At 45.8% G+C, this 17,324-nt stretch overlaps 1 pseudogene; it reads right to left on the minus strand.

Annotated features, from left to right (window-relative positions):
- Nucleotides 1-12,451: 12,451 nt before the first annotated feature.
- LOC139263606 (U2 spliceosomal RNA) lies at nucleotides 12,452-12,690 on the minus strand (annotated as a pseudogene).
- Nucleotides 12,691-17,324: the final 4,634 nt, after the last annotated feature.

The raw sequence follows: 17,324 nt of genomic DNA on the forward strand, positions 1-17,324 counted from the left end.
TGCCCCTTATTCTAAGGTTATGCCCTCTAGTTCTAGTCTCCCTTATCAGTGGAAACATCCTCTCTGCATCCACCCTGTCAAGCCCCTTCATAATCTTATACGTTTCGATACGATCACCTCTCATTCTTCTGAATTCCAATGAGTAGAGGCCCAACCTACTCAACCTTTCCTCATAAGTCAAACCCCCGATCTCCGGAATCAACCTTGTGAACCTTCTCTGATCTGCCTCCGAAAGCAAGTCTATCCTTTCGGAAATATGGAAACCAAAACTCACACAGTATTCCAGGTGTGGCCTCACCAATACCCTGTACAACTGTAGCAAGACATCTCTGCTTTTATACTCCATCCCCTTTGCAATACAGGCCAAGATTCCATTGGCCTTCCTGATCACTTGTTGTACCTGCATACTAACCTTTTGTGTTTCAACCTTTTGTGTATAAGTACCCCCAGGTCCCGCTATACTGCAGCACTTTGCAATCTTTCTCCATTTAAATAATAACTTGCTCTTTGATTTTTTTCTGCCAAACCAAAGTGCATGATCTCACACTTTCCGATATTATATTCCATCTGCCAAATTTTTGCTCACTCGCTTAGCCTGTCTATGTCTTTTTGAAGATTTTTTGTGTCCTCCTCACACACTGTTTTTCCTCCCATCTTTGTATCATCAGCAAAATTGGCTACGTTACACTCAGTCCCTTCCTCCAAGTCATTAATATAGACTGTAAATAGTTGGGGTCCCAGCACTGATCCCTGCGGCACCCCAGAATTCAGAAGAAAAAGAGAACAGAGGAACAACTACAGGAGCCATGCACCTGGATGCAGCATTCAAATGGCTAACCAAATCAGGAAAGGTGAGTACAGTGTACATTCACCTTCACCCTACTGTGCACCTCACCTTAACCCCCTCGCTGTGCCTTCTCAAGCCAAGGTAGAAATTGACACCGTGCCAACTTCCTCGCTCTCCTCCTTGTCTTCCTCTAAATGGACGTGGTGGGTTTTCCTCATCTTCCAGTTCTTCCTGGGAGCCTTCAATGATAAAGCTAGAAGGGTTTTGGGGCAGTGTGTGTGGCCACTATCGGAGGATGTGTGTGATGAATCCATATGGAGCTGTGATTGAGGATAGGGTTGGGGATTAGGAATAGTTGTGGATATGTAAGGAAGCTGAAGTGGCCATATACCTCTAGATGAGCTGTCAGCTCCCTTGTCTGTGGCCACGACAATTGTCACTCCCCAAACAATCACTGCCACCACTGCCTCCTTAAATAGAATTATCTCATGCAATTGTGCTTCTCCTCCCTGGTCAGGTCCAATAGGCACCTGTTCTGTGCTATCTTGTCCTGGAAGAGAAAGACGTTCACAATTTTAGATCATAACCTCTGCTCCCATTTTATCAGACGGCAACTATTGATGCTTCTGCTTTTCCCATTTACACCTCTTCTAGACCCATCTTTTATTTCTTTACTATCTCCTTTTGCTTTGTACTATCATACCTTTTATTAGTTAATGTCTTCTCCCTTCCAACCTATCACAGACCTTCCCATTTTTCTTTCCTCCCTAATCCCCTTTCGCTGCCTTTGCATTTGCTTAAAATCTGCTATATTTCTAACTTTTTCCAGTTCTGATGAAAGGTCATCGACCTGAAATGTTAGCTCTGTTCCTCTCTCCACAGATGATGCCTGACCGACTGAGTATTTCCAGCATTTCCTGTTTTTATTTCCAATTTCAAGCATCCTCAGTATTTTGCTTTTGTGTTAGAGAAAGAGTGGTGTGTTTGGGTGATGCTGTCTCCCTTGGTCCCTGAGCCATCCTGATACATACTGCTGTCAGTCACCTAGCGCATGCCACACTTTCAGTTGAAATTTGTGCGTGGAGGCTGCATATACTGCTCCAAGAAAATTGCTTCTAATCAGTGCTTGAGTGCTAAATGTGCAGGTCTCTGATTTAGAACCTCCAGGCATGTTTAAAACATGAAATCAACAATTAGCCCCAATATTGCCGGCTAAAACCAGATTTTTAAACTGGTGTGTCATATTAGCGCAGCACCCACTTAGCGTCTGATTTCACCCTTTCCCCAAAATAACCACCAAGAATTATTTATTACTCTACTGGTAAGTTTGTGGACATGTGAAGAATATTATAATTGGTATAGTAGATGACCATTATCTGTCAGAATGTAGAGGGCACCCTCCTACCAAGTGGATTTTGTTAATTAGTGGAAAATGGAGGATCCCGAAGTGTTCATCGCATGTATATGCGACTATACCCCAGGAATAGGAATGAAGATGAGTATGATACAAATGACAAAAGAGCCATTGGGGCTGATAATGTGGCCTCTGTTGGCCTACTCAGCACCTGATCACTACCGCATCCCATTGCGCAGTTTACAAATCTTTGAATGCCTGCTCACCAACTATGTGTAAAGTTTATTAAGTCCCTAGCCTCTACTTCAATTAGGATGAAACTCCATGGGCTAGATTTTCCACTTTTGTGCAGATCACCCAAAAATGGGCGTTATTTCTGGCGTGGGCGGTAAATATGGGTTTTCAGATCACCGGATTGTTGCCCATTTTCAAAGCCCCCAGTTTCCATTTTAAAAAATGGGCATTACCGCGAGCGATCTGAAATGGGCGTTAGCGTTAAATCCCTCTGACCTTCTGCCGTAAAGTGTCACTGCCCTTAGCAACGGCATGGCAATGCTCATTTACCGCGATTCAGGAGGTCAGGGGTCATCATTACCTGTGCATAAGAGGAGACAGAGAGAGAGGGAGCAGAGAGGGAGTGAAGACGTGTGTGGGTGTGGTGTGGCTGCTTGTTTGAGAGGTAGGAGGGAGAATTTCGAGCTTTATATAAAATTGTGAGAAAAAAGTTAGCTGTTACCAGCCAGATATTTTGTCTAATTTGATCTAATGGAGGGAGTGGAGGAGGCGACACAGCATGCTGTGGAGACTGACGCTGGCAAGACCAGTGAGCTGGGAGAGTAACAAATGGGGGGACGAAAGAGAGCAAGGAGGCTCTCGGATGAGGCAAATGCCTCTCTCCTGCAGGAGGTCGAGTCACGCTGGGGTGAATTGACACAGGGAGGGTGTGGGAAGCCCACCCCAAAGGCCTACCAGAAGATATGGACCGAGATAGCTGAGGTAGTCTCGCCAGCGACCAATGAGGTGTGTGAGGGCAACCAATGCTGCAAGCGATGGAGCGACCTTGTGGGATCCGCAAGAGTATTACATTTATTTACAAAAACTTATATATTTAAATAATTTGATTTGTAAGAGTCATGAGTGACTATAACGAAATGTGAGGTCTTTCACTTTTACCGGGAATGTTGTACTCAAAGCCTGCAGTCATGGTGTACGTCTTTAAGTAAAGAATGATAATTATTATAATAATCATGATTACATCTGTTCCTCCTCATCAGTCTGGCATGTCTTAGATTGGGCACATAATGCTGTGGATTAGACGTTGTGCCATTTGCACTCTGCAGCATCTACGTTGCAATCAATGCAGGCTGAGAAATGGCTGGCCCCATTCCAATAACTATAAGTATAATACCGATTGTTCATAAGCAACAAATTTCCCCACTAAGACACCTAAAGTAAAATCCAATTGTCCACAGTATGATAAGATGTCTGTTGAAATGGTCACATCACCTGAAAAGAAATCCAGAGTACATCCAAACTTACCCGAAGTTGAAGCAGCCTTTTCAATGAAACGACCTGCGATTTACAAAATGGCGTCCACACCGCCGTGATTAGTTTAGATCAGTTCAACTTTTTCAGAGCGGTTATTTCAGCAAGTGAAATTATGGGTGATATGCGTGCGAGATGCTGAAAGTGACGCTGGGCGATATACTGGATGTTAGTTTCGGCAAATGTGATCTTTACAACAAAAAAAGTGGATGGTCGGTATTATTGAATCTCGGCGTTATGTACATGCCAAAAGTAACCCTCAACGATAAGTGACCGCGAAATGGGCGGCAGTTTCCATTTTGTGCCTAAATGGGTGATATATGGGTGTTACACCTCATTTCAGCGTTAAAATGGATGTTAAGTTGGTGGTATGCATGCAAAAATAATGGAAAATCTGGTCCCATATCTGGAATGGGCATGTCAGAGGAGGCTCATTAAAACAATTTAAGTTTTTCTCCTGGGTGATCCTTTCCTTTTAACAGTAAACTATTCATTAGTATTTCATTCATAAACTTTGCTTCTTTGGCATCGAAAGGAATGAATGAAAGGAGTTTCTGTGTCCCAAACTTGTTATCGGCAACCCTTCAGGAGCTGCTGGAGTCTGACAATCTGGCCCAACCCGTGTCACTCCCAGCATGTCATGTGTTAAGTGCATATATGATTATCTTCTGACTTTGCAAAATTATGCTCCAGGCCGTGTGTGTGTCAGTGGAGAAGATTAGACTAAGTATTTTTTGTACTATTCCCAGTGGAGTTAAATTCGGATTAATGTGCAAGTACTTTGCTAAAAGACTGCTTTAGTCAAGATTATGCTTTGATCAGGATATTGATAAAGGATGAGTAAAATAACCAATCTGCTAATTTTTGTACAGTATTGCAGTTGAGTGTAAACTAAAACAATAGAAAACACAAAATAAAGCAATTGGATTTTTAAACTGCTGCCCCTCGTTGACAATTGGCAGCAATTGCCTGTGTACAGTAAGCAGATAATCAGGCAACATTCTTGTCTTAATTCAAGAGTGTTTTATGTAAGTGCTGGGGTAACAAGGAACTGTTCCATGGATTGGTGAGAAGCAGCATTGCACCTGCAAAATCCCACTTGGGCTGGGATGTCTAGTCAAGCGATCCAGCAAAGACAATCTGCTGCTTTATAGGGATTCAAAGTAAATCAGTGGTCAAATCATCCCAGAATGGAACATATATAAATTTAGCCAAATTTACTCATAGAATCATAGAATAGTACAGCACAGAAGGTGGCCATTCGGTCCATTGAGTCTGCATTGGCTCTTTCAATGAGCAATCCAGTTAGTCCCACTCCCCTGCTCTATCCTCATATCCCTGCAATTTTTTCTCCTTCAGGTATTTATCCAATTCCCTTCTGAAGGCTACGACTGAATCTGTATTCACCATCCTATCAGGCAGTGCATTCCAAATCCTAACCACTCGTTGCGTTAAAAAGTTTTTCCTCATGTCGCCTCTGGTTCTTTTGCCAATCACCTTCTAGTTCCTTTCTCCTGTGGTGAGAACACATTGCAACTGAGGAGAGGGGTTGGAATGACTTCTCTTTGCTGGTGATATATTAAACTTTTTCTGGCATTGCATCCCTGACCTTGGCACAGTGCTACTGCTGTTGATGGCCTTAACCACTTCTTGCCATGCCATGACTTTAGGACCTTCCTTCCATGGTGAGAAAACATTCATTAAAACTTTCGCCATTTCCAACACAGCTGTTCAATGGACTCACCATCAAAGCAGCGTGTCCTTCTGTGACCGACCCTCTTGACTGGCATTCTGATAGGTTTGACACAGCTTTGTATACTTCTTCTTCCTTGGCATTGCTAATTGCAAAATGATCACCTGGCACAAATAAGTTCACTAAAGCAATCCAGGATATTTCCTTACGGTTTGTGGGCTTGAAAAATATTCAGCCAGCTTCCAAAATATTCACCCAGGCACACAGTTCACTGCTTTCACCACCGGTTTTCCAAAGACCCCACAGGAACCTGCCCCTTTAAATACACAGTGGCCTTTGTAAGGTCTGCAGCTTAACTTTATTCCTGAGCCATCATGAGTGCGCCCAATAGAAAATACCAATACCCCGCCAACCCCCACATAACACCTAGCATATACAAAATGAGTAATACAAAAGAAAAAAACTGCCGATACTGGAACCTGAAATAAAAACAGAAAATGCTGGATGTCTCAGCGGGTCAGGCAGCATCTGTGGAGCGAAAAACAGAGTTAACGTTTCACATCAATGGCCCTTCGTCAGAACTGCCGAATGTTCAAAAAGAACAGATTCTTATGGAGCACTGAAAAGGGAGGGGAAGAAAGAACAAAAGAGAAGGTCTGTGATATGGTGGAAGGCAGGAGAGATTAGAGAAAAGGGATGATAGGTCGAATTGAAATGTAATGGCATAAGTTAGAAAAAACTTAGTCTAGTTTGGGTGTGAATGGCAGAATAATGACCAGCTGCCATTGGAGACAAAGAGAAAAAAAGAAGAAAAAACATAAGTCGGGATGGGGGTCGGGGGGTGGGGTGGGCGGCGGTGGGAGGGTGGAGGGATGTTGAGTCCAGAAGGCTGTAAAGTATCTAAACGAAAGATGAGGTGCTGTTCCTCGAACTTGCGTTGAGCTTCATTGGAAAAGCATAGGAGGCTGAGGACGGAGATGTCGGAGTGGGAGTGGAGCGGAGAATTAAAGTGACAGGCGACCGGAAGCTCAGGGTCATGCTTTCGGACTGAATGGTGGTGCTTCGCAAAGCGGTCACCCAATCTGCGTTTGGTCTCCCCAATGTAGAGGAGACCACATCGTGAGCAGTGAATACAGTACACTAAATTGAAAGAAGTACAAGTAAATCGCTGTTTTGGGGCCCTGGACAGTGGAAAGGGAGGAGGTAAAATGACAGGTGTTGCATCTCCTGCGCTTGCGTGGGAAGGTGCCATGGGAAGGGGAGAGGTTGCTGGGGGTGACTGTGGAATGGACCAGGGTGTCACGGAGAGAGCGGTCCCTTCGGAGTGCTGAGAGGGGAGGGGAGGGGAAGATGTGATTGGTGGTGGGATCATGCTGGAGGTGGCGAAAATGGCGGAGGATGATCCGTTGAACATGGAGGCTGCTGGGGTGGAAGGTGAGGACAAGAGGAATCCTGATGTGGTTCTGAGAGGGAGGGAAAGGGGTGAGAGCAGAGGTGCGGGAAATAGAACGAACACGGTCGAGGGCCATGTTAACCACGGTGGAGGGGAAGCCTTGATTGAAGAAAAAGGAAGACATGTCAGAGACACTAGTGTGAAAGGTGGCGTCATCAGAGCAGATGCGACGGAGATGGAGAAACTGAGAGAATGGAATGGAGTCCTTAAAGGATGCGGGGTGGGAGGAAGTGTATTTCAGGTAGTTGTGGGAATAGGCTCATAGTGGATACTGGTTGATAGCCTATCCCCAGAAATGGAGACAGGGAAGTCGAAGAAGGGAAGGGAAGAGTCGGAGATGGACCATGTGAAGGTGAGGGTAGGGTGGAAATTGGATGCAAAGTGAATGACATTTTCTAATTCAGGGTGAGAGCAGGAAACGGCACGATACAGTCATCAATGTACCAGAAAAAGAGGTGAATGAGGGGACCTGAGTAGGACTGGAACAAAGAATGTTCCACATATCCTATGAAAAGGCAGGCATAGCTAGGACCCATGCGGGTTCCCATAGCAAAACCTTTAATTTGGAGCAAGTGAGTAGACTTGAAGGAGAAGTTGTTCAATGTGAGAACAAGTTCAGCCAGGCAGAGGAGGGCGGTGGTGGATGGAGACTGGTTGGGCCTCTGCTCGAGGAAGAAGCAGAGCGCCCTCAGGCCATCCTGATGGAGGATGGAAGTATAGAGGGATTGGACGTCCATGGTGAAAAGGAGATGGTTGGGGCCAGGAAACTGGAAACTGTTAAAGTGACGGAGGGCAGTGGAAGAGCCCTACGAGTGACTGTAATGGCATGTGTTCATCCGATGGAAGGAGTGCATTTAGTGAGGGTGACAATGAGGGAGAGGCATGAAATTGCATAAGGATGAGGGTGAGTGGGAGTGGTGGATGGATATGGGGATGTGAGGCAGTGCATAGAAAGGGAAGGATAGGTGCATCTGTAAGGTAAGGGGGTGTGAGGAGTGATGTGATGGAGTAGGCTTGAGAATGCAGTGAAGGGATGGTGTGATGCACACAGCAGGATGTAGGTGAATGTGCCACTGCATTCACCTTTCCTGACCTACTTAGGCCAATAAAGCACTTCCTGCACTAAATCCAAGAGGGTGGCATCAGACTCCTGCTGCTGACCTCCTCCGCTAACACCAGCCACACTTCCTTGGTCTCAGCTGCAGGCTTCTTCCTCAAGTTGCTAGGGAAGATTATCTCTCTCTTACTCCTCACAGCCCCCCAGCAACACATCTAGGTACGTGACAGTGAAACCGGGCACAGGTTATGCTTATCTGAATTCCATTCTGACACTTGCTTCTCTCTTCTTCCCAACTCCAAACAACTTCTGTTATGTATTGAATAAAGAGACTGGCCAGATATTGTGAGCTCAAATAAAAATGTGACAGTAGTCCTTTATTACAGGTCTCCAGAGTGCCTCTCCAGCCTGTGAGGCCTCCTTATGTACAGGTGCTCCCAAGGGATTGTGGAATCCCTTGGGACTTCAGGGGATGAGCCCTCTGGTGGTTAAACAAGGTATTTACAGGTTTACAGAAATAAGAACACTCCCCCCAAAATCAATAGTGTAACTATTTACAATGTGAGTCGATCTGGGGCCTTTCTTTCCCTGGTTGATCGTCTCAGTGCAAATGCTGGTTTTGATGAGTCGTTTGTTGAGCCCTCACTGGGCTGCTGTGCGGCTGGCCTTGCTGGGCTGCCTGGCATGGTGAGTCCTGCTGGGCTGCTGCGGGTGATGGGTTCTGCTTCGTGGTCAACCGCTGGGTCGGTAGCCACTGGTGTGTGTGTCGGAGGGTCAAAAAAGGTAGTTTCTATTGTGGGTTGCTCTGGATAGTCCGTGAATCTGACTTTGGTTTGGTCCAACTGTTTCCTATAGGTGAGTCCATTTGAAAGTTTGACCAGAAACACCCTACTCCCCTCTTTGGCCACGAAAGTGCCAGAAGCCACTTGGGACCTTGTCCATAGTTCAACACAAATACAGGATCATTAATCTCAATTTCGCGTGACACACTTGCGCGATCATGATATGTACTTTGTTGAAGCCCCTTGCTCTCCACCAGTTCGTGTAGATCAGGGTGGACTAATGAGAACCTTGTCTTAATTGCCCTTTTCATGAGCAGTTCAGCAGGGGGAATCCCAGTGAGCGAGTGGGGTCTTGTGCGGTAGCTAAGCAGGACTCGGGATAGGCGAGTCTGCAGTGAGCCTTCAGTTACCCTCTTCAAGCTCTGCTTGATTGTTTGCACTGCTCTCTTTGCCTGACCATTGGATGCTGGTTTAAACGGGGCAGATGTGACATGTTTGATCCCATTACGGGTCATGAACTCTTTAAACTTGGCACTGGTGAAGTATGACCCATTGTCACTCACAAGGACATCAGGCAGGCCGTGCATGGCAAGCATGGCCCGCAGGCTTTCAGTTTGGCAGCGGACGTGCTTGCCGACATTATCGCACATTCAATCCATTTGGAGTACGCATCTACAACCACTAGGAACATTTTTCCCAAGAACGGGCCTGCATAGTGATGCCTCCCTGGGTGCATTGCTTAACTGTGAACATGTATTACATTTGTGCACGTAGGACTCTAAGTCTGCATTGATACCGGGCCACCACATGTGGGATCTGGCTATCGCTTTCATCATTACAATGCTTGGGTGGGTGCTGTGAAGATCACTAATGAAAGTGTCTCAGCCCTATTTGGGTACGACTACCCGATTACCCCACAGGAGGCAGTCTGCCTGTATAGACATTTCATCTTTGCGCCGCTGGTATGGCTTTATTTCTTCCTGCATTTCCAACAGGACACTGAACCAACTCCCGTGGAGCACACAATTTTTTTACTAAGGACAGTACGGGGTCCTGGCTCGTCCAGGTTCTAATCTGTCGGGCGGTAACAGATGATTGCTCACTCTCGAATGCTTCCATTACCATGACTAAATCTGCAGGCTGTGCCATCTCCACCCCCGTGGTGGGCAATGGCAGCCTACTGAGAGCATCGGCACAGTTTTCTGTGTCTGGCCTGTGGCGGATGGCGTAGTTATATGTGGACAACGGGAGCACCCATCTCTGGATGTGGACCGATGCATTCGTATTTATCCCCTTACTTTCAGAAAAAAGGGATATCAGTGGCTTATGGTCGGTTTCCAATTCGAATTTGAGCCCAAACAGATATTGGTGCATTTTCTTAACCCCATAAAGACACACTAACGCTTCTTTTTCTATCATGCTGTAGGCCCCTCTCAGCCTTAGACAGACTTCTGGTTGCATAAGCAACCAGTTGCAATTTCCCAGATTCGTTAGTTTGTTGCAATACACACCCGACACCGTATGACGACGCATCACATGCTAATACCAAACGCTTACATGGATCATACAACATAAGCAATTTGTTTGAGCATAACAGTTTTCCAGCTTTTACAAAGGCATTTTCTTGGCTTTTACCCCATACCCATTCGTCTCCCTTATGCAGTAAAGCGTGTAGTGGTTCTCACAGTGTGCTAAGACCTGGTAAGAAGTGACCAAAGTAGTTCAGGAGTCCCAGAAACGACCGCAGTTCCGTCATGTTCTGTGGTCTTGGTGCGTTCTCGATTGCCTCCGTCTTCGAATCGGTGGGCCTGATGCCGTCCGCAATGATTCTTCTCCCCAGGAACTCAATTTCAGGCACCAGGAAAACACACTTCGAGCATTTTAACCTGAGCCCCATGCGATTGAGCTGACGAAGAAACTCCTCCAGGTTCTGCAGATGCTCGACGGTGTCCCGACCTGTAACCAAGATGTCATCCTGGAAGACCACGGAGCGCGGGACCGACTTCAGTAAGCTTTCCATGTTTCTCTGGAATATTGCCGCAACTGATCGAATCCCAAACGGGCATCTGTTGTAAATGAAGAGACCTTTGTGCATGTTGATGCAGGTGAGGCCCTTCATTGATTCCTCCAGCTCCTGCGTCATGTAGACCGAGGTCAAGTCCAGCTTTGGGAACGATTTTCCTCCCACCAGCGTCGCAAATAGGTCATCTGCCTTTGGTAGTGGGTACTGATCCTGCAAGGAGAAACGATTGATAGTTACTTTGTAATCACCACAGATTCTGACGGTGCCGTCTCCCTTGAGGACTGGAACGATCGGAAGGGCCCACTCGTTGAATTCAATCGGTGAAATGATGCTCTCTCATTGCAGCCGGTCCAGCTCGATCTCCACCTCTATCTCATCATGTACGGTACCGCTCTCGCCTCGTGATGGATGGGTCGTGCTCCCGGAATTAGGTGGATCTGCACTTTTGCTCCTTGGAACTTCCCAATGCCTGGTTCGAACAGCGAGGGGAACTTGTTTAGGACCTGGGCACATGAAGTGTTGTTGACGGATGAGAGCGCTCGGACGTTGTCCCAGTTCCAGCGTACCTTCCCCAGCCAACTCCTACCGAACAGCGTGGGACCATCGCCCGGTACCACCCAGAGTGGTAGCTTGTGCACCGTTCCATCGTAGGAGACCTTTACGGTAGCACTGCCGATTACGGGAATCAGTTCCTTTGTGTACGTTCTCAGTTTATTGCGAATGGGAGTCAGGACTGATCTTGAGGCCTTGCTGCACCTCAAAAGTCTTTTTGCTCATAATGGACTGGCTTGCACCCATGTCCAGCTCCATTGACACCAAGAGTCCATTTAATTCAACCTTCAGCATTATCGGGGGACACTTTGTGGTAAATTTGTGCACCCCATATACCTCTGCCTCCTCGGTCTGAGGCTCTGGTTCATCGTGATCCACCATGGATCTGTCCTCCTCTGCAACATGGTGGTTTGCAGGATTAGCAAGGTTTGCAGCTCGCCTGCACATACATTGGAGATGTCCCATTGTTGCACAGCCCTTGCAAACGTATCCTTTGAAGCGGCATGAATGGAAATGATGGTCACCTCCGCAGCGCCAACAATGGCCTTGCATTCATCGCCCTTGATGGTGGACTCTGCGGAAATGCAGCTGCAGGCATGTGAGGCCTGCCCTGTACGTTACGATTCGAAAACAACATTGCTTTGTTCATAGTACTTGTGGCAGCACTTGTGTGCTAAGAGATTTGTTTGGTATTGTCACTGATGGTAATGAACGCCTGGGCTATCGCTATGGCTTTACTCAAGGTTGGGGTCTCTAAAGTCAAAAGTTTGTGAAGTATTACTTCATGGCCAATGCCAAATACAAAAAAGTCCCCGAGCATGTGCTCCAAGTGTCCTTCAAATTCGCAATTTCCTGCTAGGCGATGTAGCTCGCCACTTCCTGGCCTTTAGACCTCTTGTACGTATAGAACCGGTACCACGCCATCAGAATGCTTTCCTTTGGCTTTAGATGCTCCCAGACCAGTGTGCACAAATCATCATATGACTTCTCTGTGGGTTTCATTGGAGCATGCAGATTTTTCATAAGGCTATACGTTGGTGCCCTGCAGATGGTGAGGAGAATTGCCCTTTGTTTGGCAGTGTTCTTTTTTTTTTTGAAATTCGTAGCCAATCGTTCCAATTCTTTGTCAAATCACAAACGCCAGAGGTCACCTTGGGCCCATTCAAGGATCACTCTGCGCCAATGCTCTTAGCCAAAAGGCCTAGAGCCACTGCACCGTTCCTGGAAGTACTGCAATACCAGGTTCGTGCCATGGAGGTGGATGGGTCAGGTCCCCCACACACCTCCGTGGAGGTGGATGGGTCAAGCCACCCCACCCACCTCCTATTTCCAAAAAAGCAAGCATATACCTTCCTGATCCAGGGAGAACCACCTTGGGGTTATGGTGGTTACTCCCCTGTCAGGTCAGTTACGCATGATCTTAGCCAAAAGGCCGAGAAGAGTGTTCGCTTCTCCTTTTAGCTCATTGGCTATGAAGTATTGGTCGAGTCGCTCCACGAAGGTTTCCCAATTATCTCCCTCCAAAAATTTCTCCAGGATGCCCACTGTTCTCTGCATCATGGCGGTGGGATTCGTCATTTGTATCTCATCGCCAGTTGTTATATATTGAATAAAGAGCCTGGCCAGATACTGTGAGCTCAAAGTAAAGTGTGACTGTAGTCCTTTATTACAGGTCTCCAGAGTGTCTCTCCAGCTTGTGAGGCCTCCTTATGTACAGTTGCTCCCAAAGGATTGTGGGATCCCTTGGGACTCCAGGAGATGAACCCTCTGGTGGTTAAACAAGGTATTTACAGGTTTACATATATAACATCTTCAACTTGCATCTTTGGATTGTCCCTTTAAATGCTGGAGTTGAGATCGCGCTATGTGGGTCCTCATCACATCCACTGCCACCGATTGGGTGAGAAAGCCGGAATTAAAATGAGAATGTGGTGGCTGTGTTAAAAAACCACTAACAGATGCACTAACCTTACTTCCGGGTTTCCCACGCACTATTGGACACCCCATTCCCAGCGTGTCGCAAACTTAAAATCGGAGCTTCCACTCCCGCCTGGTGGCCAGTTACTATTTACACCCATTCTGGGCAAGCAGCTGACTGGTGACATGCCGATGAGGCTCAGGAGTTCAAATACCAATGTCTGAATCTGGACCAGCGAGTGCGTTTTGTACTCGTCCCATCCGACCGCCACATCTGCCCCCCTGAAACTAGCTGGGAGTTAAAATCGATCCCGCAGAACCACTGGGGTAATTTTAACTTTGGTCAATAGAGTAAAATGGACGCTATCGATTCAGTCGCGTATTATAGATCTCTTCCAATTTTTATCATAATCAAAATCGGGAGAGATGTATAATGGACGGCCAAGTTGATAGTGCCCGTATTATACTATCACCCAAAATCGTGTCTGGAGAAGCACAGAAAAAGTAAGTCTTTCTGTTATGCTCTGTAATAAATGAGTTTGTTTTTCAGTAAAGTTTACCAACCTTCAGAAACTGAAACATAACCGACATTTGCACCATAAAGCTGCTCTTTAAAACATGGAGATTTTGGGAAGCGGCCATACTGATCTATTAAAATTGAGTGTACTGACAAATTTAGATAGCACTGTACATGTCGAAAGATAGCTGGTCTGGTCTGACTAGAATCAACTGCTCTCTTCCAGTTTTATCAGCGATTATTATCTCCAGAGTCTGGTTCTGGTTTGATGCCTGTGTGCTGCGCTACTAACAGTTTGGTATTTCAATTGACAAAAATGTCAGTGTTTTTTCAGCATGATGGCTTTTGATGTTTGTATAATGTCGTTACACTTTTATGACATTAGACATGGTGCAGATGGTTTATATGAATAAACCAACAAAGTATCCTTTGGAAGCATTAAAATGAGCATTATAATATGTCTGTTCTGAACAAGGAATGAACAAGCTGGTCCTGGCATTTTATAGTGAGATAAGAAGCTTGATAAAGACAGGGATGTTAAAATTTATTACTGTTAAAATAATTCCATTGCTATATATTCATAACCAAATCTTGTCACAATAGCCCTATCTTTTGAATATGTGCTGATTGTTGCTCTGTTAATAGCATTTTTCATTAACATTGTGATTATTCCCTCAAAACAAAGTGATCTGAATTCAATCTAATTCAATTTTATAGTTACTATGGCCGTTGATAACTAATACAAACACAGTGGCCCTAATAGTAATATGAAGGTGGCTTCCGAGCGGGGGGGGGCGGCAGGAGGGTGGAGTTGCGTGGGCAAAACCCGGAAGACGAGTGAGGAGGTTGGAATCTGCAATCTCAACTCAATTATACCAATTAATTGTGACTTCTGGGTTCCGCATCTCCAAGCTATGGCGTGGGCATGATGCACACCCACATGACGGTCTGCACCTGGGCAGGACCGGAACCAATGTCCTAGGGGGAGTGTTTGCTAGTGCTGTTGGGGAGGAGTTAAACTAATATTGCAGGGGGATGGGAACCTGTGCAGGGAGACAGAGGGAGACAAAAATGAGGCAAAAGCAAAAGACAGAAAGGAGATGAGGAAAAGTGGAGGGCAGAGAAACCCAAGGCAAAGAACAAAAAGGGCCACTGTACAGCAAAATTCTAAAAGGACAAAGGGTGTTAAAAAAGCAAGCCTGAAGGCTTTGTGTCTTAATGCAAGGAGTATCCGCAATAAGGTGGATGAATTAACTGTGCAAATAGATGTTAACAAATATGATGTGATTGGGATTACGGAGACGTGGCTCCAGGATGATCAGGGCTGGGAACTCAACATCCAGGGGTATTCAACATTCAGGAAGAATAGAATAAAAGGAAAAGGAGATGGGGTAGCATTGCTGGTTAAAGAGGAGATTAATGCAATAGTTAGGAAAGACATTAGCTTGGATGATGTGGAATCTATATGGGTAGAGCTGCAGAACACTAAAGGGCAAAAATCGTTAGTGGGAGTTGTGTACAGACCTCCAAACAGTAGTAGTGATGTTGGGGAGGGCATCAAACAGGAAATTAGGAGTGCATGCAATAAAGGTGCAGCAGTTATAATGGGTGACTTTAATATGCACATAGATTGGGCCAGCCAAACTGGAAGCAATACGGTGGAGGAGGATTTCCTGGAGTGCATAAGGGATGGTTTTCTAGACCAATATGTCGAGGAACCAACTAGGGGGGAGGCCACCTTAGACTGGGTGTTGTGTAATGAGAGAGGATTAATTAGCAATCTCATTGTGCGAGGCCCCTTGGGGAAGAGTGACCATAATATGGTGGAATTCTGCATTAGGATGGAGAATGAAACAGTTAATTCAGAGACCATGGTCCAGAACTTAAAGAAGGGTAACTTTGAAGGTATGAGGCATGAATTGGCTAAGATAGATTGGCTAATGATACTTAAGGGGTTGACTGTGGATGGGCAATGGCAGACATTTAGAGACCACATGGATGAATTACAACAATTGTACATTCCTGTCTGGCGTAAAAATAAAAAAGGGAAGGTGGCTCAACCGTGGCTATCTAGGGAAATCAGGGATAGTATTAAAGCCAAGGAAATGACATACAAATTGGCCAGAAATAGCAGCGAACCTGGGAACTGGGAGAAATTTAGAACTCAGCAGAGGAGGACAAAGGGTTTGATTAGGGCAGGGAAAATGGAGTACGAGAAGAAGCTTGCAGGGAACATTAAGGCGGATTGCAAAAGTTTCTATAGGTATGTAAAGAGAAAAAGGTTAGTAAAGACAAAAGTAGGTCCCCTGCAGTCAGAATCAGGGGAAGTCATAACGGGGAACAAAGAAATGGCAGACCAATTGAACAAGTACTTTGGTTCAGTATTCACTAAGGAGGACACAAACAACCTTCCGGATATAAAAGTGGTCAGAGGGTCTAGTAAGGAGGAGGAACTGAGGGAAATCTTTATTAGTTGGGAAATTGTGTTGGGGAAATTGATGGGATTGAAGGCCGATAAATCCCCAGGGCCTGATGGACTGCATCCCAGAGTACTTAAGGAGGTGGCCTTGGAAATAGCGGATGCATTGACAGTCATTTTCCAACATTCCATTGACTCTGGATCAGTTCCTATCGAGTGGAGGGTAGCCAATGTAACCCCACTTTTTAAAAAAGGAGGGAGAGAGAAAGCAGGGAATTATAGACCAGTCAACCTGACCTCAGTAGTGGGTAAAATGATGGAATCAATTATTAAGGATGTCATAGCAGCGCATTTGGAAAATGGTGACATGATAGGTCCAAGTCAGCATGGATTTGTGAAAGGGAGATCATGCTTGACAAATCTTCTGGAATTTTTTGAGGATGTTTCCAATAAAGTGGACAAAGGAGTACCAGTTGATGTGGTATATTTGGACTTTCAGAAGGCTTTCAACAAGGTCCCACACAGGAGATTAATGTGCAAAGTTAAAGCACATGGGATTGGGGGTAGTGTGCTGACGTGGATTGAGCACTGGTTGTCAGACAGGAAGCAAAGAGTAGGAGTAAATGGGTACTTTTCGGAATGGCAGGCAGTGACTAGTGGGGTACCGCAGGGTTCTGTGCTGGGGCCCCAGTTGTTTACATTGTACATTAATGATTTAGACGAGGGGATTAAATGTAATATCACCAAATTTGCGGATGACACTAAGTTCGGTGGCAGTGTGAGCTGCGAGGAGGATGCTATGAGGCTGCAGAGCGACTTGGATAGGTTAGGTGAGTGGGCCAATGCGTGGCAGATGAAGTATAATGTGGATAAATGTGAGGTTATCCACTTTGGTGGTAAAAACAGAGAGACAGACTATTATCTGAATGGTGACAGATTAGGAAAAGGGAAGGTGCAACGAGACCTGGGTGTCATGGTACATCAGTCATTGAAGGTTGGCATGCAGGTACAGCAGGCGGTTAAGAAAGCAAATGGCATGTTGGCCTTCATAGCGAGGGGATTTGAGTACAGGGGCAGGGAGGTGTTGCTACAGTTATACAGGGCCTTGGTGAGGCCACACCTGGAGTATTGTGTACAGTTTTGGTCTCCTAACTTGAGGAAGGACATTCTTGCTATTGAGGGAGTGCAGCGAAGATTCACCAGACTGATTCCCGGGATGGTGGGA

Source organism: Pristiophorus japonicus, chromosome 4 (genome assembly GCF_044704955.1).
Source record: "Pristiophorus japonicus isolate sPriJap1 chromosome 4, sPriJap1.hap1, whole genome shotgun sequence".
Lineage (NCBI taxonomy): Eukaryota > Metazoa > Chordata > Chondrichthyes > Pristiophoridae > Pristiophorus > Pristiophorus japonicus.